Here is a 27739-nt window from a genome sequence, read left to right as displayed (position 1 = left end):
AAAATCAAATCATGTAATCCACCATAAAACAGTATACAGGGGGAAAATAATGTGATCATACCAACAAATGCAGAAGAAGCATTTGACAAAATCCAACACACATTCATGATTTTAAAAACTTTCAGCAAACTAGAAATAGAGGAGACATTTCTCAAGTTGATATTGAACATTTTACAAAAAAAGCCTGAAGCTAATATAGTGCCTAATGCTGAGAAAATACTTTTCCCAAAAGATCAGGATGTCTCCTCTCACTACACCTATTCAACACAGTTCTATAAATCCTAGCTAATGCAATAAGACAAGAAAAAAAAATGAAAAGGTATAGATTGGGAAGGATGAAATAAAACTGTCTTTGTTTACAGATTACATGATTGTGCCTGTAGATAACCTCAAAGACTCAACAAAAACAAAACTAACAAAAATTCCTAAAACTAATGAGTGATGACAGCAAGGTTGCAGGATACAAGGTTAATATAAAGTCAATTGCTTTGCCATGTAGCAGCAGTGAACAATTGTAATTTAAAATTAAAACACAATTATCACTTACTATCACCCCCCAAAATGAAATATTTGGATATAAATCTAACAAACTATGTACAGAATCTATATGAGGAAAACTCTGATGAAATAAATCAAAGGTGACCTAAATATATGGAGAGATATTCCATGTGCATGGTTATTGTTAAGATGTTAATTCTTTCAAACTTGATCAATGGATTCAATGCAATTCCAATAAAAATCCCAGCATATTATTTTTAGATATTGACAAATGGATTGTAAAATTTATATGGAGGGACAAAAGGTCCAGAACAGCCAACCCAATTGAAGGAGAACAAAGTCAAAGGACTGGCACCACTCAATTTAGAGACTTATTATAAAGCTACAGAAATCAAGACAGCATTATACTTGTGAAAATATAGATCAACTGAAGAGAACTGAGAGCCCTGAAATAGACCCACACAAATATGGTCAACTGATCATTGACAAAAGAGCAAAATCAATTCAATGGATAAGGGATGGCTTTTTTTGAACAAATGATGCTGGAACAACTTGACATCCATATGAGAAAAAAAAGAATCTAAACAGAGAACTTACATCTTTCACAAATGTAACTAAAAATGGATCATGGGCCCAAAGAATAAAATACAAAACTATATAACATGTAGAAGATAACACAGGAGAAAGCTGAGGTGACCTTGAGTTTGTAATGAGTTTTAGATATGACACTCAAAGCATAATCTATAAAAAACATAAGACCTTATTAAAATGAAAAACTTATTTCTTTTTCTGCTGTAAGATGCACTGTTAAGAGAATGAAAAGACAACTCACAGACTAAGAGAAAATCTTTACAAAACACGTATCTGATAAAGGACTAGTATGCAAAATATACAAAGGACTTAAAACTCACCAATAAGAAAACAAACCACTCAAAAAATGAACAAAAGATCTGAACAGATACCTCACCAAAGCAGAAATACAGACGACAAATAAACATATGAAAAGATGCTCAACATCATATATCACCAAGGAGTTTCGAATTAAAACAATGAGATATCATTATATACCTATTAGAATGGCTCAATAAAAAGTAGCAATACCAAATTCTGGTGAGGATATGGAGCAATGGGAACTTTCATTTATTGGTGGTGGGAGTGCAAAACGGTACAGTCACTTTGAAAGACAGTTTGGCAATTTCTTAAAAAGCTAAACATAATCTTACCACATGATCCAGTGACTGTGCTCCTAAGTATTTACCCAAGAGTGACGAAAACCTATGCACACACAAAAACCTGCACATCAATGTTTATAGTAGCTTTATTCATAATATCCCCAAACTGGAAGCAATCAAGAGGTCTTACAATAGGTGAATGTATAAACAAACGGCGGTACATCCACATAATGGAATATTATTTAATGATAAAAAATGAACTATCAAGCCATGAAAATACCCAGAGGAACCTTAAATGCATATTACTTAGTGAAAGAAGCAAGTCTGAAAGAAGACAACCTGGAAGGCTACACACTGTATGATTTCAACTATATGACAGTGTGGAAAAGGCGAAACTATAGAGACGGTAAAAAGATCAGTAGCTGGCAAGGGTCAGGGGAAGGGGGCGCAGAATGAAAAGAAAAGACACTTTAAAATAAAGCTGTGGAGCCACGTAATGGTGGACATGTGGCATTTTGCATTTTTCGAAACCCACAGGACTATACAACACAAGTGAACCATAACATAACAATAATGTATCAATATGGCTTTATTAATTTTAACAACTGTGTCACACCAATAAAAGATACATGTAGGGGGGAGGAAGTATATGAAAACTGTACTATCTGCTCAATTTTACTATAAATCTAAACTGTTTTAAATAATAAAGTTTATTAATTATCTCTCCCCTACAAACACACAGAGAATAGAAGTGAAGATTAGCTAACCATAAATTCAGCAGGAATCAAAAATGACATGGGACAGAAAGCAACAAGGGCAAGCATGGCCAGCGATGGTGGAGTGTCCAAATCAGGGCTAATCATACCTGAAGTCATTATGTCTGTTATAATTCATTAGTGAAAAATTAAAGCACCTCCAGTGGAGGGCTTATCAGGTCCAGTAGGCTATATCTGTGATCAGGTATCACTATATTTAGGTAGCCAGTAGACAACCTGTTGGAAACAGTGTAGAAGAAATCCCTGCACAATATTGAAGGTTGGATTAAATCACCTCTAGACATAAGTGATCTCGCAATGCTGAGGCCTAGCTAAATGCAATTTACCATAATTTGTCATCCTAATTCTGATGAGCTGGGCTGCCCCATCTAAGAACAGTCACAAGAGAAGAGTTTAATCTGCCTAAGGGTCAGTTCTCCACAAAAGGATTTTTGAGGAGCTCAGCACACACACAGTAGCTGATTTGCAAATGGCTAGCAGTTTGCTCAACTCTTGAAAAGTATGCCCCATACCAACTGCATAAATAACATGATGATTGTACTAAAACTGTAAAAAACAGCAAATAACCGACTGTTCGTACATAGTGTAAATATTTTCAGTTAACAATCCTCATTAACTCCCTTAGGAAGAGTAAATCATGTCCTATACTGATCTCAGATATCCGGTCTAACTAAATTCGTTTTATGAGACCACTGTAAGTGCCCAGTGCCTGATCTATGGCTGTTGTTGAATAGCTGGTTGGTTAACTGACCTGTTGAATACAGGGGTCAGTCAGTATATGCATCGTGGAAGCATGTGCTTTGATTTACTTGGAACTGGGTGGCTGCATGGACACCTCAAGATCTGCTTACTCCCTCCCATGAATGACGGCATATATGGGGACTCTGCTGGAGCTACAGCTAGACTGGTCACTAAGCACACACTTCAAATGATTATAAAAGCTATATTGGAAGGGATGTGACTTTTGAGATTTAAAGATAAGAGTAGGGCTAATTAGAGAAAGGGTAGAGAAAGAATTTAAGGCAAGGGAAGAGCATGTGCAAAGGTCCGATAATAAGAAAGGATGGCCCAAGAGGAAGATGAAGTCCAGTTAGCTAGTGTTAGTGTTCAGAGACCAGCAAAAACGTGGTGGGGCTTAGGTCACATAGGGACTTTTTGGAACATAAGAGTGTTTTGTCCTAAGGCAAACAAGAAACTTCTGAAGGATTTTAAAGAGAGGGTAACAAGATTTGTCTTCTAAAAACCCACTTTGGCTGGGGGTGTTCTGTGTACCTCCGTTACCTGACAGGACAAACAGCTTCTAAGTAAGACTGATCTTGTTCCTCCCCTGAGTGCGACAGCTCTGGAATTTCAAGAAAACAAGGAACTATACTGAGGTTCAAATTTAGGAAATATAATCAAATTCTAAAACTCACCTTATACACTACTTATGAAGATTTTTGTTTGTTTGTTTGTTTTCTGTCAGGGATTCTGACTCACTAAGTTCTAAAGATACTCACGTACGGTCTTGAATGGGACTTTTCTTGGACCTAGTTTGGGGATCACCTCCTTTCAAATCAAATGTGCTTGCTGTCTTCACTTTCTCAACTTCTACTCAAGGCTCTCAAATCTGCTCCGTCCACAATGCTCCAATGATCTGGTTGCTAAGTATAAAAGACATTTTAATCTTTACCTTATTTCACCTATCTAAAGGCAATTCTTTCCGGAAATGCTTTCTTTCCCTGCTTTCCATGAAAATACTCTCCTGGCTTTCTCTTTTGTCAAAAGTATTTCTTAAAGCTTCTCAATTTGCTTTTAGAGCTTCTTTTCCTCTACCCAGCCCTTAATTCTTGGTGTTGTGTCTTCTGCTCTCATTCTACCCACTCTCACTTGATTTCAACCCACTCCCATGGCTTCACTCAATCACCTATATAGCTAATGACTCCTAACTCAGAAGCATTTCTCTTCAGCTCAGTTTTCTACCGTGAGCACCAGATACACATAACCACCTAGTAGGCCTCTCCATTTGACCATCCTGCAAATATCTATAACCCAATATGCCTAAAACTCAGTCCATGATCTCATTTTATTCTCTTGAAATCAGCCCTTTACCCGTCCTCCCCTCTCACCAGGCACCAGTATCGGTGTTCAATCTCCAAACCTGCGCATCACCCTTGACATCTATTTCTCACCACACAGTCCAGTGAACCCTTCTGATTGAAACTTAAATCTCCCTCGCATCTCTTGTTTCTTTCCAGCGCCATTACCACTATTCTTAATTTAGAGCGCCTGCTATTCTTCCGTTAATGGATTACTGCAATTGTCTTTCCCTTGCTCTTTGCCTTGTGTGAATTTTCTAAAGCACAGCTAGGAATGCCTCACTACCGGGAATAGAACTCTTCAATGACTCCTCACTGGTCCCAGGACAAAGTCCAAATTCCTTAGGTAAGCGTGAGGGGAGTGCGTGGAGGTGGAAGAGGGTATAGGGGGATAAATGATGATGGGGAAAAAATAAAATAAAGAAAAAATTGAAAAAATTTAAATGAAAACAAACAAACAAAAACACAAATTCCTTAGACATCTTGGTGCTTTTCCTTTCAGCTCATTTCTCATTCACCTACTTGCCTCCATGCTCCAGCCAAGATGAAGCACCAGGACGAACATGCCCTAGAGCACTGGCTCTGTCTACTTTTATTTAACGAGCTCCTACTCCGCCTTCAGATCTCAGCTTGGATTTGAGTTTCCCCAAGAAATCTGACCTGTTGTCCAGATTAGGTTATCCTCTCACGAGTTCCCAAAGTATTCTAACCGTTCAACTGGATAGATGTCAAACAGTTGCCCCCCTGACCCCCAACGCATTTGATATCTAGTGCTTGGGAAAGTTTTTTGTTTTTTAAAAATATATGTTTATTGATTTCAGAGAGAGGGAGCGAGAGGGAGAGAGAGACAGAAACATCAATGATGAGAGAGTCATTGATGGAGCCCACAACCCAGGTATGTGCTCTGACCGGGAATCGAACCGCGATCTCCTGGATCCCAGGTCGACGCTCAACCGCTGAGCCATGCCGGGCTGGGCAAAGGAAAAGTTTTAAATAAATATTTAGGGAATTGACTAATTAATTACTGATTCCTTAGGCCTGCTTCATGTGGTTCTTAATTTTTGTATGTCTTTATGGCTGACTAGAATCTTTGTAACTGGTGTGAGCCCTGTGGAGAATATAAGTTATAGCTGTTTAGTATCGGTCTGTAGTTAATCAATAAGGCTTACAGGTTGATTGCTTTGTGAACACGAAGAGTAATAAAAAGCCTAAGATTTTAAGATTTTTTTTTAAAAAAAGAAAGAAAGAAAAGTAAGCAAAAATAACTTCCATGAGGTATGCTATTCTGGAGGGGTATTTAAATTGACTCTCATTGCTATAGCATCATTGTGAATTTCAGTAGTTTTCCTGGAATACTAGAAACAGGTGCTACTAGAGGCCCCCCTGGTGGCTGAGTGAACATCTGCTTGTAGAGAAATAATCCGTGAATGGGGTCATTCATTCAATAAATATTTATTGAGCAACTATATATATAGTGTCAAGTACATAGTAAATGCTTGTGGATACAACAGTAACAAAGGCAAATAAAAATGTCAGATCTTACAGAGGTTTTGCTCACCATTGTATTTTAAGTGCTTGAAAGAATTGCTTACTAAATACTTGTGAATTAATTAATGAATGTGTCTAAAACCTAGCTTCTAATCTGAATCATTCTGTACTTCCTCACATCTTGAGAGCCTTCCATTCTAGAGGCGGTTGCAAGGCAGATCCACAGAGAAGGAAGAAAAAGGGCTGTGACTCAATTCTCCTGGAGGTAACCTCTGCATATTTCTGATTTTCCTTATTTCTCTGATTTTAAAATCACTTCCCCCCATAATTTAGTGTAACCACAATAAGTATTAGCTTGTGTAATTTCAAGCAGTCTCTTTATAGTGAATAGAGTTGTAAGAAAATATCTTTCACCATAACTTGGTGATTCTGGCTATGGTAATTATAAAGAAATGTTATTCACACACACTAAGATGTCTTTAATTTTAGCAAATTTCACATGTGCTCTATACACCTTATTTAAAAAGAATCAATTTGTTATTTACTTTGCTGCTGTGTTTTGGCAGTTTCTCTGTACCATATGTGAAGAATGAAGACTTGAATAAAATCAGCCCAAGCTTCTCTCAGACAGCTTTATCTACATGCTTTAGGGATTATAAAGATAAAAGTAAGGTTATTGTTTCTTTGAGAGCTAACTACTCAGTAAAGCATTCATTCGGGTTTCTTCCAAAAGGGAATGCTTGGTTTATCAGCAGTCTGATAACACTAAAACATGCCTTATGTCACATTCATAGACATCAGAATTCTTTCAAAAAATGTACCTAATGATCAGGATGAATGTCATTTACTTTTGTTTTGGTCTCCAGGGAATATTGTTTACTTTGCTTTAAAATTTATGTGAGTCATTTTGGCTATATGCCTTTTTTAATTAGCTTGAAGGAAGCAATCACTGGGGAGAAAGCGGAAATCAATTCTGATCCGATATTGATAGCTACTGTGCTGTAAACTGTGTGTCCTTTCTAATTAAATGTAAACATGTTCAGTTCTAAAGTCCAGCAGTGATGACAACAGTCACTAGGAAAGATTGCCTAAGTACTGCTCGGCTGACCCGCCTGGCCTTTACTTCTTTCATAGTCGTGCTTGTGTAATCATTGCTGGGGCGAATGCTGGTTGTAACTGGCTTTTTTTAGGTCATCTTCAGAGAAAAGATTTGACAAGAATGTAGAGTGCTCTGTAATACCTCAAGTTACTTATTAACTTTGTCCTTCTGATAGCTAATCAATGGCATTGCACAGAGTCAAATTTGTTGCACTAAACTGCCCCCCTGCCCAAAGCCAAGTCTTGGTAAATATTTAATGGCAGTAAAGGTGTTTTGCTAGTTATCAAACTGATATATTAAAGGACTCTTAAAAGCAACTTTATCTTGCCTTCCCTTCCATAAATAATCTGCTCAGCAATATAGTCTGTAGGTATAAAAGCATTTGGATTTCATTTTCTTAAATATCTTTTCAGAAAAAGACCAAATAAGAATTAATATTTTTAAAATGCTCATTTTAATCAGTACTACATCACAAAAATGAGAAGGAAAACAAAGTACCACCAAACTTCTCTCCTTGGTGAAACGTCAACTCAAAGCATAGAACAGCCAGGCCCTTTCGCTTTACCAAACCCCAGAGCAGACTTGCTTAAAACCGGCTGTGCAGCTGCTGTCGGGAGAGGCTCAAAGTTTCTGTTGCTACAGAGAGGCTGTGTGCTCTGTAAAAACTGGACGGCACTTGGATTTTTGCTTTTTATTCAACATAGTAAAGCTTGGGTTTATTTACATCTTTACCTTTTTAGTTATCTATTGAATTTCAGGCTTCCTTGTTTTATTTAATCTAACTCCTAGCTAGGCAATAAAAAAATGACAGCTTTGTTTTTTAAATAAAAAAAATATCTTCAGACTCAAGTTTTATGAGAATACTTGGAAATTGCTTAGGATCGTACTTTTAAAAAGGCTGATTTCTTTAAATTTACACTTATTACACGCTTACAGATTTTAAAGAAAATTAACACTTTTTTTTTTTTTATCCTGGCATGTATCTCTGTCTAAAAATTTAATACTAAATACTGACTGACTTATGAAGAATAAATTTTAATAGCCAAACTTTAGAAAGTCATAAGTTATCTCCCAAGTATCACATAAGAGCTGGTTACTCAAAGCATTCTACTGTATTAATGATTCTTCAAGATGCATCCTACATCCAAAGGGTTAAAATTTTTTAAAAAGTGTGAGTAAAAAGGTTAAAGTTAAATTTTCAGAATGAAAAAGGTTACAACTGTGCCTGACTTGAGGTGGAAACTCTGGATTTTGCAATATTGGAACGATCTGTTTATTTTACTTTGTGGTGATCTGAAAGGAATGTTTATATATTTTTTTGCCTGAGATGGCTGGTGTATGGAAGAGAAACAACCTCCTGCTATTAGTGACATTGAAGTTAATCTTTAAGATATTACTACTGATGGTCCAACTGCTCTCAAGGCAAGATTTCTGTCTTTTTCCTAAAATCCTAATAGTTAATTAGTAATACGGTATTGTATACTTTGAGAGAACAGGGAGCATGCTCCAACTTTAAAAGTAGTTTCATTTTGTACGTTACTGACCTCAGCAGGTCAAAGTTTGGAAAGGTGGCACAGAATATGTTTTTAAATTAGTATTTCTGGTTTCATCTTTTGAAGACATGTCTACATTGATTTTGACCTCTGAAGTGTTAAGTGATATAATGATATTTCACTACTTCTCAAATTTTGGCCAGAGACCCAGGGCAGATCAGAGCTACAGGCAGGCCAGTAGGCACATGTCTGGGAGTTCAATTTAAAATGGTCACAAAAATCTCACTGAAATAAATTAAAAACATGGTGCTCGTTAATTCATGTTGCATAGGTAACCAATTACATAAATGGAAAAAATGTACATTGGGCCTACTGCACTAAAATAGGCACATCAATTGGAAGTTTAAAACAATTTTTTTCTGGCTCTGATACACAATTGCATATTAAAATGTACAATGACAAATCTCATCAACTACACTTTACCTGCCGGATAATTTTTCAGACCAAATAATATATGGTGTGATGCCACAGGTGATTTAGTTCTAAACCATTTACTTCCTATCTTCAGAAACTGTCTGGTCTGGAAAATTTCAAAGTACAAGTAGAATGAGCTATGGGAGTACACAATAGGGGGCCTAACCCAGATTGAGGGATGGGGGCTTCTTGGAGTAGATGAAGCTGAGTCTCGGAAAAGAAGTAAGAGTTGCTCAAACAAGGATAAATAAAGGATATTCCAACTAAAGAAGGTTGTGGGTATCGGCATGGTGGTATGAGAAAAACTTTGCAGGAAATATATAACTCATTATGCACTTACAAATATGGCCAGTCCTAAAAAGAAGCCTTCATGTATGTGTAAAATGGGGAAGGCAGAAATTATCTTAAGAGGGAAAGAGTGTTCTCCTACTTTCCAGTAATTTCTGAAACCAAGAAAGAGAATCACTGGTGCTCTGATTGCTGGGAGGCCAATGTGTGGGAAATCTTGGGTCTGGTTGAGGACATGCTAATATCATTCATTCATTCAACATATATTTACAGAACACCTACTTTGTGCTAGGCACTAGGCATAGAGCAATGAATAAAAGAGACCAAGATCCCTACTCTTGTGAAACTCTGAGAATGAAGTGTATGCTTTAGCAAAGACACATCTGGCAAATAAGGTCCCTTTCTGGGACCTCACCTACAAGCCCTAGTCCAAGAGGCTCTAACCTCTCACCTATTTTCCACTCTACCCTCTACATCAAGACTCCCAGATACCAACTGGTTGTTTTTTATAACTAATGCTTTATTTCAAATTTCATGATGAACCCTCTTTTTATATTATATGTAGCTCTGAAATAAATTTGCTGTGAGCAAAGTATAGAGTGCTATAATATGTTCCTTTTAATAGTAAAGATAAATCAGGATATTATGCAAATACCCAAAATAATATTAGCTACAATTTTTGAGAAAAATTCATTTGTAAAAACCATTCCTTGAAGGTAGCCTATAAAGTGAGTTTTTACATATTTATGATTATTTTCCAAAAGTATTCTTATGAGAAAAAAATTAGGATGAACTGAAATATTTTGATATTCCAAAAAGGTCTGAAATCATAAATACTAGATTTTATAATACTTTAATATCTCTATCTATGTGCTCGTGACCACTGACTGTAGGAGGCTTACCTTTGGGAATCGCAAACATAACTCCTTGATCTCTTTGAAGCAAGTAAATTATCAAAACAAAGCAACCAATCTAACAAACCAACAGCTAAATGATATAGCAAGGAAGTTGGTTTTTTGGTCTTTAACGGCCAATATTTAGCTAGTTTTGGACTGAAATTTGTAGATTACGGTAAGATAACACTGCCACTGAGCTTTCTATAACAAAGAATGTCAGGCTAATTCCAATACACAAGACTGTATTTCCTTTAGCTGAAAAATTCATAGCTACAACATGTGTGTTTTTATTTAATAAGTTTCTCTTATAGGCATATATTGAACTTATTCATAATTATAAGTGTAAATACGGCCCCAGCTACACTTTGCTCTTTACTTTGAGAATATGCTCTAAACAAGTATCATGTAGTGGCATTTATTTAGGTTGGGAACACCCACTTGATCTTGTTTCCCGCTTAAGAAAATATCTGCTAATTGAAAGGCAGATTCATCCAGGGAAAAAGAGAAAGGAACACTTATTTTAATGGGTAAAAAACTGAAAACTGGCCTTCAATTTATTTTATTCTGTTTGTTCCTGCTGTGGATATGATGAACATACAAACTAAAAGCTGCCAATATCAATATCATGTAGAATAAACCTAAATGTTCATCTACAAGGTATTAATGAGACGGGGCCTCTGCGATGACATTGTCAGCATAGACTATTATTTTGTGATTCACTGAAGCACATTCCAAAACAGAATACAATAGCAAATGATTATTTATTGTAATGATAAAATGAGATATAAGTGAAATAAATCCAACTTAGCAAATAAGAATTTTCCAAATTTGAGCTACTAAGATCATTATCACAATTAAACAGATTTTAAAAATTAGAAATATAGTTTTCATGAATAAGACAATTCTAAATGTGTATGCATTTCAAAAACATCTGAGTGTCTATAATGTACCAAAGGCACTACTAGCTAATGGTATAAACTGAGTAAGAGCAGCCCTCCACTTAAGAAAATTCAGAGTGTAGTTGAGAAGGCCAAAAATTACAATATAAACGAGGAGGCACCTCTAATTTGGCTGGTGAATGGGAGGTGAGGGAGGCAACAGGTTATTTAGAAGAGAACAATTCCTAAAAAAAAGCATGGGACAGCATAGATAAAGGCACAGCAGCAAGAAAGAACAGCTGTGTCCAACTATAAGCAGCCTGGAGGATGGGGCCTCAAGGAACTGGAGAGAAAGGGCAAAAGAAAAAGCTGAAGAGGCAGTCATGGGGTAGATCGCTAAGAGTCTTAAAAACCATGACATTATTTTGTGGAAATGGAGGACTTTTACAGAAAGGGTTTTTTTGCTTTTCTTTTTGTAGTGCTTGAGAACTGGCATTTTTATTTTTATTTTTAAATTTATCTTTATTGTTGAAAGTATTACAAATGTCCTCTCTTTTCCCCATTGACCCCTTCGGCCCCTTCTGCCCCTGCCCCCACCACCCCTCCCCTTCCTGCCCCAGGCCTTCACCACACTATTGTCTGTGTCGGTTTTAAGAAGGGAAATGGCAGTTAGGAGTGGGGAATGGATCTCAAGAGAACAAAACTGTAGAGAAATTATTTAGGAGGCTATTTCAGTAGTTCAAGTGAGATATAATGAGGATCTGAATAGGGTACCAGGAGTCAGTCACTATAGAAATGAAAAGACAGATTCAAGAAATATTTAAGAAGTGAAATAGATGGACTTAGTTGACTAGGCATTCAGAAGGAAGAGCTGCTTTTTAAAGGAGGTTGCTGCCTTGGGTTTTAGACATTCTGAGTTTGGGATGCCCATGAAACATTCAGAAGATAATTTTCTATAAAAACTGACACTAAAGAGAAAGGTCTGGGCTGCATAACTGCACTTAGGAGTCCTCAGCACATAGGTGAGGGTTAAAATCAGAGGAATAAGTGGAGGCAGTCCACGGAAAAGACTTAAAGAAAAGTTATTATCATAAACAATGAAAAATTCCAAAGACATAGTTATAATAAAATCACAGTAAGGTTTTTTTCCCCTAGAAGAGACCATCTAGCTCCCATGTGCTCAGTATTGAGAGAAATAAGAGAAATGTAAGACTTATTTCTTAGCTAACACTTTGCCAGTACTTTATTTCTCACATGGATGTCTATACAGATGGTTTTTCTACATGGCTCCCACATCACAACATAGAGCTTTATATTTTTATTCTTCTTTATTTTGACACTTTTGTTATCACTTGTCAGCAACAGGATCATGAGCAGTGATTGAGAGGTGAAAGAAGCGTGGGGTTTGTGGTCAAAGGACCTGGGCTCTTCCATTTATCTGTCTGACTGTGGGCAAATTACTTAACTAAATTTTAGATTCCTCAATTGTAAGACTAATAATACTGCTTACTTCACATAGTTGTTAGAGGATCAACTTAGATTATGATTTTGAAAGAACTCTGCCAAAAGTAAAGCTCTATATAAGTATTAGCTAACACCCTCACTATACCTTCTGTGGTGGACTACCTAGAGAGCATGAGAAGTGAAGGTTGGAACTAGCCCCAGAGAAGGCAAAACTTGAGTAGACCCAGAAGCCTATAACCCAGTAGAAGTAAGGGATGTGGAACTACGAGCAAAGTTTAGGTCAGAAAGCATGCAGAGCCATGGACAGAGCCAGTAGACAGAACACAAGTTTCCATGGATTGACAAATCTTTATACTGGAGCAACTGTATGACCTAGTGTAGAAGTATCTTATGTTAGTTTTCTAGGTCAGGGCTAACCAGACCCATGTTGCAGATTCTGATAAATGGCTATTGAAAATCCTCTCTTGATGATACTATCTTTAAAAAGAACAGGATGCTTTAAATCACATGTCATAAAGAAAAAAAAAAAGGAATTCTGGCCTAAGTGACAGACATTCAAATTTTAAATTTTGGGGACAGGTAAAGAAAATGATGATATTATTGAGTAATGTGAGTTTTCATCAATGAATAATTCTGACTAAATAGCTTAGACAATGTCAATAATTAAGAGAGAACATTGCATATGCAAAGAACAATGAATTTGGTTAGGACACTTTAGTTCTAACTCTATCCTTGCCACTAACAAGCCATATTACCTTGACTGATACTGTTTTTAACTTCTCTAGGTCTGATTAGAAATCTGCAGATAATAATAAAAATGAGGCCTATTGTTTTATCGACTGCCTTCAATAAGTTCATTGGTTTATGTTGTTCATTTGATTCCACATAGGAGTTAGATCATGTGACACTTGTCTTTCCCTGACTGGCTTATTTCACTTAGCATAATATTCTCTAGGTCCCATCATGCTGTCTCAAAGGGTAAGGGATCCTACCTTTTTATAGCTGCATAGTATTCCATTCTGTAAAAGTCCGAGAAGATGCTTGATATGATTTCAATCTTCTTGAACTTCTAGAGATTTGTTTTGTGTCCTAACATGTGGTCTGCCTTTGAGAATGTCCCATGTGCACTTGAGGAGAATGTATATTCTGCAGCTTTGGAGTGAATGTTCCGTAAATGTCAATGAAATCCATATGATCTAGCATGTCATTTAGGGTCACTATTTCCTTGTTGATTTTTTGTGTGGCAGATCTATCCAGTAAAGTCAGTGGGGTGTTAAAGGCTCCTACTATGACTGTATTGTGGTTGATCTCTCCTTTAAAGTCCTCCAGAAGTTGTTTTTTTTCCAGCCTGTGTGAGTCTTTTGTTTTGAGGTGGGTTTCTTGTAGACAGCATATATTTAGGTCATGTTTTCTTATCCATTCAGCTACCCTATGTTTTGATTGGAGCATTTAATCCATTTATATTTAAGGTTATTATTGATAAGTACTTACCTATTGCCATTTTATTTCTTTAAGCCTATGTTTCTCTTTCTCTTTATTTCTACTTCTTATTACAGCAGTCCCTTTAACATTTCTTGCAATGCTGGTTTGGTGGTGACAAACTCTAGCCTTTTTTCCCCCTTGGAAGCTCTTTATTTCACCATCTATTTTGAATGATAGCCCTGCTGTATAGAGTAGTCTTGGTTTCAGATCCTTGCTTTTCATTATGCTGACTAGTTCATGCCATTCCCTTCTGGCCTGTAGAGTTTCTGATGAGAAATCAAAGGACAGCCTTACAGAAGCTCCTTTGTAGGTAGCAGATTGCCTTTCTCTTGCTGCCTTTAAGATTCTTCGTCTTGAATTTTTGGCATTTTAATTATCATGTGTCTGGGCGTGGGCCCCTTTGGGTTCTTTTTGCTTGGGACTCTCTGTGCCTCCTGAACTTGTGTGAGTTTTTCCTTCACCAGGTTAGGAAAATTTTATGCTATTATTTCTTCAAACAGGTTTTCTAACACTTACTTACTTTCTACATATTCTGGCACTCCTATTATGCGAATATTGTTATGTTTCATGTTGTCCCATAGCTCCCTTAAATTGTCCTCATGTTTTTTAATTGTTTTTTCCTTTTTGGTTCTCTGATTGAGTGACTTTTTTTCCTACCCTGTCTTCTAATTTTCTAATCTGATCATCAGCTTCCCCTAATCTGCTGTTTATTCCTTCTAATGTATTTTATATTTCTACTATGTCATTCTTAATTTCCTTCATAGTTTCCATATCTTTTCTCATGCTGTCGAGTATCCTTATGATCAGTATTCTGAACTCTTTATCTCATAGATTGCTTATCTCCATTTCATTTAGCTCTTCTTCTGGAGAATTCTTTTGTTCTTTCACTTGGGGCTTGTTTTTTTTGTCTCTCCATTTTGGCTGCCTGTTTGGATTTGTTTCTATGTATCAGGTAAATCTGCTGGGACTCCCAATCTTTTGGATGGTCTCTGGTGTAGGCCAATGTCAGACACTGTTTGTGACTGGCCTTGAGTACCCTGTTTGAAGCTTTAGGTACTCCACAGTTTGTGGTTCCCTCTGCTGGGGCTGGGTGCTTTTGGAAAGGACCAAGATGCCCACCAAGTTCTGCTTTCCCAAGCTCTGGGACCTGAAGCAAATCAGGTAAGGACTTTTCGAAAGCACCCAGAGGCTTATTGTTATTCAGTCTCTTAATGAGCCTCAGGCTGTAGAAACTGCACAAAGTGGGATGGCTCATTGCTATTTAGTCTCTTATTGAGCCTGAGGCTTTAGGAACTCCACAGGGTGGGGTGGGAGGTTTTCAATGGGTGGGGTAATTGCGCCCCTCTCCCCCCAGGCAAAAGATGCTTGGAAGGTAAATGTCTGCTTGCTGCATGGGGGAATGAATCAGCACAGGAATCCAGTTAGCTGCCCCCTGAGCTCCATCCCCCAAACCAGCACCTGTAGAATCTCCTCACACACCTCTAGTCCACTCTGCCCTCCCTCTGCTGGAGCACACCCAACTCTGTGCATTGGTCCTTTAAGAGGGTGCCTGCATTTCTAGCCATCTCTCCCTGGCAGACAGAAGCCCTGCTGCTTTTCACAGTCAGATGTTATGTTCTCACCTTTCCTAGTTTGGGTGCTCTGGGATTGGGAGCCCAGCTTGGGGTTTAGACCCCACACTTCTCCGCAGAAACCCCCACAGCTGAGATAACCTTACTGACCTTCAGCTGCCACTCATGGGAGCCCAGACAGCCCTCTTGTGCCTTTGCACTTCCTACCAGTCTCTATGTGGTCTCTGCTTCACGTCCTTTGTTATGAGGGTGCTCTTCAGTTGATTACTCAGGATGATTTTCCTTTATTTTAGTTGTAATCCCAGTTTGGTTCTGGGAGAGTGTCAGTGTAGCTTCTACTCTATCTGCTGCCATCTTGGAATCCAAAATCATGTCATTTTTGTTTTTTAAAATATAATTTTTCCAGAACTCTTTCAGCCTTAAGATTTTATAAGATTAATGTTTAATCAAATACAATGACTACATGTTCCAAATTCTATTATGTAGTATATGAAAGATTAGTTATGGGAGCCTAAGAAAACCATGAACCCTCTCCCTGTTTCACTTTTTAAACCATTTTTACAAAGATAAGAACACAATAATCAGCTCACAAGAGGTGGAAAATAAAAAGTGCTTATGGCCTTGATATGGAAAATACAAAGATTAGGAATAATAATAATATTATAATTGCCTATTATATGTCTAAGAAAGCTTTTAAAATTTCTTAAATTAAAAAAAAAAATCATCTTCCATAGGTAAATAAAATGCACATTTACATAATTCATTTCTCAATCCATTACTGCTGCTTCTTAATACCACTGCCTGGTTTCTGAAAGGCAATTCTTAAGAAGGCAGTTTAACCAAAAATACCTAAGGAACAAAGTTTAAGGAAGAAAGAATGAACATCCTGCTACTTGACATTAATCACATTAACTCAGAGTACATAACAGACAGCTATGGCATTATTCCTAACTGGAAGACACTGAAATTAAAGCTCAGGGCTTCAAAGTTAATGGGAGTTGCACAACAAAATGCTGTATGTCAACTTAGTAATATGCCCCTAAGTTATTGTTCATGGATAGTGCCATTCCTCTGCTTAATCAAGAGTTAAAGCATGTGCAGGTATTCCCTATTTTTATAATATTATTTCTGACAATAAAGATAACAGCTATGAGAACAGTTTTTAGCTGGCTAAACCTGATGTACTGGTTTTGTTAATAAAAAATTCATGACAATTAATGAAATGGATCTATTAAGACAATCCCCCAAAGTAGTACAGCTGCCCCACCTACAAATGAACTTCTTATGACCTGTATTATCCAGAAAGAACTGTAGTAACTTGCTCTAAAAATTATTACACACAAAAGGTTCAAACCAAATCAAAGCATTACTCAGAAGTTGGCAAGATACTTCAAGTGAGGAATGCCTGATATGGCCACCTTTAATCAAGTTTTCATTTGCTGTTCATGTTCATAAGACTGTTTCTGTAATTTGTGCTTTTCTAGCATATTAAATTTTAATAAATGCAAATCTACATTAAAAATCATTTTAAGATATTAATAACTAACACTTGGCTGTGTTCCAGATTTTGTACTTTGTTATTCCAACTGCACTGAAAACAGAGACTGTTGAGTAGCCATATCTCTTTCTTTTCATCTCAAGTCCTTAGTGCTCAAGTGCTAGGCAAAGAGAATAGACAAAAGAACTTTAAGGTTCATAATGATTTGTTTGATATGCTTTGACAAATACAACTAAGCAGAACATTTATTTTATATAGTTTCCCCCTTAAAAGTAATCCTTTGCTTTAAGTCATGCTTTGATTTTTAAAATCAGTTGAATGTCAATTATTTTTCTACTATATACATATATTTTCTCTCTCATTAAACAATCCTATGCACAACAATGTGAATGCACTTAATGCAACTGAACTGCACACTTAAAAATGGTTAAAATAGTAAGTTTTGTTATATACCTTTTACAACAATTTGAAAATGCCACTTGCTAACGGGAAGGTATTTCCTAGAAAAGCTCCTGTTAGCAAATAGCTGTGGTGGAAATTTTCTATCTACAGACAACTTATTTTTATTCTTGGAAATGGAAAGCTACTTAAAAACAACAATAAAGAAGGAGACAGCCTTTTTCTACTTATACAAATATATGTTTCAAATCCACTGACAACCCCCCCCCCAAAAAAAAACACACCAAAAAACTTCAAATAAAGTTTAGGAGATTTTCAAAGTCATGTATTAGGAAGTTGAAGATTTAGAAAATATAAAGAAAAATATGAAAGAATCAGTTCAGGAGGTACAACATCTGGCAATTAGAAAACTAGAAAGAGACATCAGAAAGAAAGAAAAAAGGAGGGGAGAAAACTATCAAATAATCTTAAGAAGCATTTCTCAGAGATGAAAGACAAGAATTTTCAAACTGGAAGCACCTATAAGTGCAGAACACAATAAATGAAAGAAGAGCCACTCTCTGACACCTCCTTCTTAGACATAAGAACACCAAGCTGGAAAAAAGAGGTAATATCTCTTCTGAGAAAAGTCTACAAAGGAAGACTGATTTGAATCATTGTAGAATCAGTTAGTGGAAGCAGAAAAGGAAATGAGTAATACCTTAAAAGTTTTGAAGAGATGTAATTTTTAAACTTGAATTCTGTATTCAGAAAACTCTACCATCTACCCTTTCCTTTGGAAGTTACTTGAACAGGGAATAAGCAAGAAAGAATCTGAGAAACAGGGAAACCAACCCAGTAGAATGGTGAAGAGATATCCTGGGATGACGGCTTGCAGCAGCCTAGAGAGCAGCCAATAGGTCCAGGTTATAGCAGGAGGACAGAGGGCTCTGGTGAAAAGGGAACTATATACAACAGAAAATGAGAGTGGCGAGATGGGAAAAGCTGAAATAATAAAGCACAAGATCCAAGAAAAAGAAAGGAAATCAGAAATTTCAGACAGGATGAAACAACTGTACAAGAGAGTCATGGCTCAAATAAGATACACAAAATATGGTGTAACTTCAAGTATTTGATGGAGAAAAAACAATCCTTTTGTCTCAATCCAAAGAACATTCTCTTTTGGCACAGGGGCTGACAAACTCAATCCAAAAGAAAAGAACTATAATTTTTTTGAATACCACATGGCCCAGCATGGTTAATAATATTGCTTTCTATTTTTCAAATAGGAAAATTTTAATTCTTAAACATCAACTTGTACATAAAGCAGAAAAATTTCATTCCTAGTTCCACTGAAGAACAGGTAGAGAAAAGAAAATTAAATTCAAATTCTCCTCCTTCATTCAACTTGTTGAATGCTTTTCATAACAATAAGAGTTCTTTAAATAATCTATGTGCTTGATATTTCAATGTTTTCCAGAAGTCAACATTTTGTCAGTGTTTATATGACACACATAATTATTTAAAATATAATCTAAGTGTGTGTATATCTTATTTGAGTATTGTGACAAGTATTGGTGGATTAATGCCTAAGATTTATTTCCATTTTTAAAACTGATAATATTGATAGCAGAACCCATTAACGGAGATTAAAAGAAAATGGAATAGAGCTATTGATTCTTAGAAATGACTTTGACATGGCAAAAATTTCAGCAACCTGTCTGATCAAGTACTGATGTATAGAACGTGAAAAATACTTCTCAGGTGACAGAAGAAAGAATGTGGTCTTGCTGCCATTCACTCCTTTGTTGGCATAAACCAACAAATTATTTTAAGGTGGTCTTTGAGACTGTCATATGATTTAGAAAATTTTCAAGAGTTATATAAAAAAAAAATACCTAGAGAACTTAAACTTGAAAATATAAAGGAACATGTCTGCCATGGAATTTCAACACAGTATATATTCCTTAACAAATATTAAGGCAAAAGCTGCGAGAGATCTTCACATACGTGAAAGACTACTGATTCTGAAATCTGAGATCCTGTTGTTCTTTTAGTCTAATTAATAGCGTAAAGGAAGACTTTTCGTTCTCTAAGATCCCTTTAGGACGTTTTATACCCTTGCTTAACCCTACCCCACTGGTTTTAAAAGCCAACAGCACAATAAACAATATTAACTTCCTTGTAAAGATTTTAAGACTATTTAATATGTAAGGAATAAAGTGAACTATTGAGACTTTGAAAGCTGCTAATGATTTTGCTAGTTGTTATTAACATGTATTTATTGGTAAATCAAAAAATCATTTAAGAAAAAAGTCAATAGTTTAGTCAAATAAAAAGAATTTTCCTACATATTAGAACTTATTTATAATAACATCAGTTAAAACTAATACAATTTCCTGCCAGTGACACAGTAGGCACTTTATAAACTACTATGATACTAGAACTTAGAAAGACTAGTGTCAAACTAAATAGCCTAAACACCCTGATTCACGTTCTTGTTTAGAGTATGTGTTGGCCTCTGCAACACTTCTCCAGTCCTACATCAGCCCACACTGGCCACGTAAAGGCTGTCCCCCTTCAAAGGAAGGTGAGCAAGCATGGAAGAGTCATAAAGGACTATTAGACCTAACTGGGATTTTCTTTCTGTTGTAGTGATTGACGTAATAACATGAAACACAGCTTTAAAGAGAAGCATTTTGTTTTCTGATAGTCAGACTTTTTTGTTTTGTTTTTAATTTAAGAGCATATCCAGTTTGCAGCCATGTGATGAGGGAGGTATTCTATAATACAGCCTATTTCTTTAAGAATTGTTTTATAAAGTCAGCCATCAGGAGTCCTGGACTCTGCCTCCAAATTTTGCTCTTCTGTGTCAATGGTCAAATCACCTTACCCATTCAGTTCATTTACCAACATTAATCACTGTCCATCTATCCATATATTGAAAAGATAGGTACCTACATCCTTTAACTTCTTTGAGCAGAAAACACTCATTATGCTTATATTATTATTATTATTATTATTATTTAATTCTCACCCAACGACATGTTTATTAATTTTTATAGAGAGGGGAAGGGGGAGAGGAAGGGAGGAAGAGAGGAAGGGAGGGAAGGAGGGAAGGGGAGGGAGAGAGAGAGAAAGAGAAAGAGAGAAATCTACGTGAGAGAGGAACATCGATCGATTGTCTCCCGCAAGCACTGTGACGGGCCAGGGATGCAGCCTGCAGCCTAGGCATGCGTGCTGACCGGGAAACAAACCTGTGACCTTTCACTGCACAGGACTTCCCTCCAACTAACTGAGCCCCACTGGCAGGGCTGTACAGCCTTCTAAAAGTGTGATAAACATTTCTAACTGAGATTAGAGCCAGAAACCAGGAGAGCTACAGCCTCATCATCTATTCATCACACATATTATTATTAGGATCTCCTATCATCTGGACAGTATCTATTAAATCAGAAGCTGGAATAAAAATTCAAATAAGACAAAGTCTCCGTTAAGGTAATTTTTGTGACTGATGTGAGATTAGGGTTAATGTTAACTTTTTATATATATTTATCCAGTTGTTCTATCACTATTTGTTGAATAGACTTTTCTTTCCCCTATGAATTGACATTATCCTCATTGTTGAAAATAAACAGACCACCAATTTTATTCCTGTTATCAATGTGGTACTTCTATCCTTTCTTCTGTACCAGTGACTTGATATCTGTGACTTTATAGAATATATCTTAAAATCAGATAGTATAATTCTTCCAACTGTTTCTTTTATAAAATTCCTTTTGTAATTCTAAATCAATTGCATTTCCATATAAATTTTAGAATTATGTTGTTGATATCTACAATAAAGAGTGATGTAATTTTCCTTAGGATGGCGTTAACTACAGATAAATTTGGAAAGAATGAATATCTTAGCAATACTTAAGACTCAGAAAAGTCTTATTGCTTATGAACACTGTGTATTTCTCCATTTACTTAGGTTGTCCATAATTATTTTCAGGAACCTTTTGTAGTTTTCAGGGTCGTGGTTAATTCATCCTTAAACTTTTCATAATTTTGGATGTGACCATAAAAGAAACTAAATTTTTAAATTTCATTTTCCAATTGTCCACTGCTCATAGGTAAAAATGCAATTGACTTTTGTATACTGACCTGCATTCACTTGCTCTAGTAGCTTTTTGGAAGATTCCTTAGGATTCTTTATGTATGCAATCGTGCTCTCTGTGAAAAAGCCACCTTTACTTTTCAACTTCCAAGGATTGTGACTTCCTATCTGAAGCTGAATTGAAATGGTGAGTGGATATTCTGGCCTTGTTCTAGATCTTACAGAGAAAGCACTGGTTCTTTATCATTATTAAATATGTTAGCTGTACATTTTCCCCTACATGTTGTGAGTCAGATTGAGCAACTGAATTGAATTTTATCACAGTTTTTTTTCTGTATCCATTAAGATGACTTTTTCCTCTATGCTGTTAACATGGTGAATTACACTGATTTTAAAATGTTAAACCAAAGTTGCATTGCCAAAAAGCAGTATACTTTTTACACACTGTTGGATCTTATTTCCCAATGTTTGTTGAGGATTTTTCGAGTCTGTGTTCATGAGGAACACTGACCAGTAGATTTTGTTTCTTGTATGCCTTCACCTGGCTTTTATACTAATGTAAAATTGACATCATCAACTGAGCTGTGAAGTTCTCCTCTAGTTTCTGAAAGAGTTTGTATTAGGGTTGTTATTATCTTCCTTAAATCATTGACAAAATTCACCAAGAAGACACTTGGGCCTAGAGTTTTATTGTGGAATGTTTTAAATTATGAATTCAATTTCTTCTTCTTTTTCTTAATCTTCACCTGAGTATATTTTTTTCCATTGATGCTCTGAGAGAGTGGAAGGGAGGGAGGAAGGAAGAGGGTGGGGGGAGAGCGAGAGAGAGCGAGAGAGAGAGAGAGAGAGAGAGAAACATGGATGTGAAAGAGACACATCCATCGGTTGTCTCCTGCTCATGCCCCAGCTGGGGCTGGGGATCAAATCTGCAACCGAGGTACGTGCCCTTGACTGGGAATCAAACCCAAGACCCTTTGGTCCATGGGCTGAAGCTCTAACCACTGAGCAAAACCGGCCAGGGCTGAATTCAATTTCTTTAATAGGCACTGGGCTGTCCAGAGTTTCCATTTCTTATTATGTCAGGTATGAGTTTATTTCTAGACTCTCAATTCCATTTTATTTATCTATATGTCTATCCTTATGCTAGTTCCACACTTTTGATTAATGTAGCTTGTAGTAAGTTTCTTTCTGTGTGTGTGGTTCTTTTCTTTTTTTAATTGAATTTATTGGGGTAACACTGGTTAATAAAATTATATAGGTCTCAGGTGTACACTTCTATAACACATCATATGTATATTGCATTGTGTGTTCACCACCCCAAGTCAAGTCTCCTTCCATCACCATTTATCTCCCCTTTACCCTCTTCTACCTGCCTCCACTTCCCTTTCCCTCTGGTAATCACCATACCATTGTCTGTGTGTAGCAAGTTTTGAAATCAGGAAGTGTGAGCCTGTCTACTTTGTTGTTTTTCAAGATTATTTTTGTGTTCTGGGACCCTTGTAATTCCACATGCAGTTTCTACAAAGATACAAACTATATTGAATTTACAAATCAATTTGGAGAGTAGTGCCATCTTAACAATATAGTCTTCTGACCAATGGACATGGAATGTTTTCCCAATTATTTAGACCTTTAATTTATTTTAACAATGTTTTATAGTTCTCAAAGTGTAAATTTTGTATTTATTTAAAAATTTTATTCCTAAGTATTTTATTTTTTTGATGTTATTGTAAGTGGTGTTTACTTGATTTTATGTTCGGATTGCTCATTGCAAATGCATAAAAGTGCAATTGATTTTTATTTTATTTTTATTGTTGGAAGTATTACAGATATCACCTTTTCCCCTCACTGACCCCCCTCCACCCAGCTCCTGCTCGCGCCCCCCCTCCCCCGGCCAGCCCTTCACCACCACACTATTGTCTGTGTCCATGGGTTACGCATATAAGTTCTGCATATTGATTTTGTATTCTGCAACCTTACCAAAGTCATTCTTATTCTAAGAATGTTCTAGTGGATTTGTGCGATTTCCTTTATACATAATCAAGTCATCTGTTATAGTTTCACTTCTTTTCCAATCTGGAAGCCTTTTATTTCATGTTCATGCCTAATTGCCCTTGTGATAACTTCCAATACAACGTTAAACAGAAATGGTGAGAGTAGATTCCTTGTCTTGTGATCGAAGGAGCAAAGCACCAGCCTTTCATCATTAATTATTATGTTACCTGTGGTTTTTTTATAAATGCCCCTTTCAAGGCTGAGAATATTCCCTTCTATTCCTAGTCCATTGAGGTTTTTGTTATTTTTTTTAAATCATGAAAGGTTGTTGGATATTGTCTAATGCTTTTCTGCATCTATTGAGATGAGCATGTGAGTTTTGATTTTTATTTGTTTTACTTATATAGCATTTTGTGTATATTTAGTTTTATATTAATGTGTATGTAATGTGCATGTATATGTGAAAGTCTATTTTATATGTCAACTTGGCTGGGCCACGGTGCTCAGACATTTGGTCAAACATTCTAGGTGTTTCTATGAGGGTGGTTTTTGGATGAGATTAACATTTAAATTGGTGAACTTTAGTAACTAATGCAGATTAGTCTCCATAATATGGGTGGAGGCCAGAGCTTGAAGCCAAGGAGGAGGACTGAACAGCGGGCCTTAAAATCTCCTGGATTATGCCCAACAGGTTTGGGGCTTGATTGGGACCTGTGACCCCTTCTTTTTGACTTCTCCCTTTGGGAATAGGAGTGTCTAGCCTATGGCTGTGCCATTTTACATTCCTACCAGCTATACACCAGAGTTCTGGTTTTTCTGTATCCTGACCAAAATTTGTTATTTTCCATTTTTTATTATATCTATCCTGGTGTCTATAAATGTTAACTTTAACGACAGAGCTTTGCTTTACTTTGAGTTAGTTTAGGATGAGACACAGCTCGGACTGAGCACAGGTGGAGTTCTTCTCTACCAGTATATCTCCAAGCCTCAACTCATGGCTCCAGTGAACTTACTGCAGCTCTCTTTAAGGTCGATCTCACGGACTACATTATGAAGCAGTTCTACGAGGCCACATTACAACGAAAGCTGCAGGACAGTCTTGTGAATGGAGTGCAAGACACCTCTTTTATGGAATTTTAAAATCTAGTTTCAGATCACAGTGGGTCAAATGATAGCTAGGCAGAGTATATTTATTTCAATTTTTACACCTTACCAGCTATGAAGAGTATGAAAGAAACTAAGAATTAATGTACAGGTCAAAAAGTATGAGAGAAGTAATAGATAATTCAGGAAATATAGTACAATATATAGTATAAGAAACTGGCATACAATTATTAACTAAATGCTTTTAAAAATTTTTAATTGATTATAGAGAGAGAGGAAGGGAGACATACTTGTGCCACTTATTTAAATTTTATTGATTGATTGATTGATTGATTGATTTGAGAGAGAGGGAGGGGGAAGGGAGAGAGAGAGACAGAGGGAATCAGACAGACATTGAGCTGTTGTTACATTTATTTATGCATTCACCGGTTGATTCTTGTATGTGCCCTGACTGGGGATTGAACCAGCAACCTTGGTGTATCAGGGTGACACTTTCACCAATTGAGCACCCAACCAGGGCCTAAATACCTTTGAAAATAAAAAGTACTATATAGCTAGGCACAGGAAAGAAGTTTAGAATTATATATTCCAAAATATCATGAAAACAGTTGTGGAACTAAAAGCTCATTTTAATTTTTGTATTTTTGCATTTTATATTATATATATATTATAAATAAGTTTTGCATGGATGCTAAAAATGTTATAAAATACTTTGCACAAAATGGATATTTATAATATACTTACTGCTTTTTTTCTTTTCTATGCTGATTTCTAATTTTACAATATTAATGATGACTATCATATAATAATAAAAAGGGAGTATGTGAAGACTAAAGTGAATGATGTTCTAAGAAACAATAGCATCTAAATGTATATATATAAACATTAGAAGTAGAAAAAGAGGTAACTTGAAAAGTTCATTCAATGTTGTCTCACGAGAATGCAATCAGCAAGATTCTCACCATGGAAACTGTAATAGAACAAAGAAACCCGTTTTTCAACAAAGAAATTATAACAGAAAAATAAAGGTGCAGTGGAAACATATAGACTAAAAAATATGTATCAACAAACTGCAATGTGTGGATTTTCTTTAAATCTTGATTAAAACCTACAAATTAATAGACATTATGACAATAATGAGACAACTGGAAGTTTAAACTCCGGCTGGCTATTTGATATTAAGAAATTAATGTTAAATTGTTTTTAACTGTGCTAATAGTATTATGTGGTTATGCTAAAATAAGTACTTATTTTCTTAGAGATCCATACTGAACTATTTATGGATTAAATTACATGGCATATGGGATTTACTTTAAAATGCCCAAGCGTGTGCGTATGTGCATGAGGGTGTGGATGGAACAAGACTGACTGGGGGTTTATGGTTTCGGGGCAAGTGATGGGGGCGTGTTGAGTTCATTCTGTCTGCTTTTGTGTACTTTCAAAATTTGAAAATTCATTTAAGCTTTTAAAATGCATTAAATTTCATGTAAATTACAGAGTATATTTTTGGAGTATAAATTTCATTTTTAATGTTTTAAAGAAGATGTTCCAGATTCCCAAGGCTCTGTATCCCTAGGGAACACAGATTCAAAATTAAGTGCATGTTAGCACTCAAATTCCTGCAACTTAATCTCAGTCCCATACTGTAACTGATGTTCCCATTACAACTTCTTCACTTTTGCGTGTCCTGTTCTTCTAGACTACAACGCCCTTCCTCCTCCTCCTCTCTTCCTATGAGAGTTCTATTTTTACTTCAATTTCCAAGCATTCCATAAAACTTTGCCTATTTCAGTCTGTATAATTTCTCCCTTCTGCAACTTTCCATGGTAATATCAAATTATTTTATTTAATAGAATATAATCTTATTTGCTCATTTTGAGTATATTTTTTCTTTCTACTTAATTATAATTTATTGAGGGTAGCAATTGCATCTTATCCTTTGTTACTCTATTTTCCATAGGAGACTGCATAGTCTGTAGTAAATGTATATTCTTAATAAATTCATACAGAACTGACAATGGCTATTTGGTTAATGATTACTTCTAAATATGGTTAATGTTATATTAGTGATTGTGTGGATAAAACATCAATACTACAATATACAAGTAAAAATAATGAGTATGTGGATAAAATTACTTTTGGGCATAGTATTTACCTTTTGTAGTCTGACATATGATATAATGCTAAAGCTTAAAGGTTCTAAAAGAAATTTTGAAGTAGTCTATTTATAAATCCAGACACTGACTGCAGTTGTAATCTATATAGTTTGGTTGAACACAGACAAAGACTGTTAAACTCCAAAGCAGGTCATATTCTATTATCATTTTAACATGTCTTTAACTTGGTCTCAGAGGTGTGCTTTATGTGATAACATATCAAGCATATCCAAATCAGGAAATAATGCAGAAGTACCAGTTTTGCTTCAGCAGTGATTCTGAGAGAGGCAGGGTTGGCAAAAGCTGTCTAGTACATAAAGTAAAAGGCCCAAGGAGCAGACAGGTTAGGTAATATTTATACTTCTGTTACTGGCCCTGCTGTGACCTATGGCAAGTTAGTTCATAGCTCTGTGTTTCAGTTTCCTCATCTGTGAAAAGGGATAATACCTCCCAAAGATGTTGAAGAGATTAAAGAAGATAAAGTATGTATGGAAATCCAACACACATGATAGAAAGAATTAGACACATAGCTTTAAAATTACATCCTTATTATTTTCTGGGGTAGATTTTATAACAGAAAGCATTGTGAGAAATGGTATATGTTGAATTTATACTCTATAAATATATGTTTTTAAGAAGGTAGAAGAAAAATGAAAATATTAATTTCCTAATTCTCAGATTTCTAAACATTGCAATGCTCCCATGTGACTAAACAACTCCTGAAAATAACTGGTTATCCAAAGCTAGTCAAATCTAAGTTCAAGCACATCATTTTGACTAAATATATTTTCAAAGTGTCCTACAACAGGGAAAAAAATAAACCCTTTAATTCCAGTGAAAATTTGTTAC

General features: G+C 35.9%; 1 protein-coding gene across 1 annotated transcript in view; it reads right to left on the bottom strand.

The window, feature by feature from the left end:
* The window catches only part of MIPOL1 (mirror-image polydactyly 1), a 241455-nt gene that overhangs the window by 55403 nt on the left and 158313 nt on the right, over window positions 1-27739 (bottom strand). The gene's annotated exons all lie outside the window — the stretch shown is intronic.

This window comes from Miniopterus natalensis, chromosome 1 (assembly GCF_054644295.1).
Source record: "Miniopterus natalensis isolate mMinNat1 chromosome 1, mMinNat1.hap1, whole genome shotgun sequence".
Classification (NCBI taxonomy): Eukaryota; Metazoa; Chordata; class Mammalia; order Chiroptera; family Miniopteridae; genus Miniopterus; species Miniopterus natalensis.
Note: the sequence above shows the minus strand (reverse complement) of the source record. Positions and strands in the feature narration are given on the sequence as shown.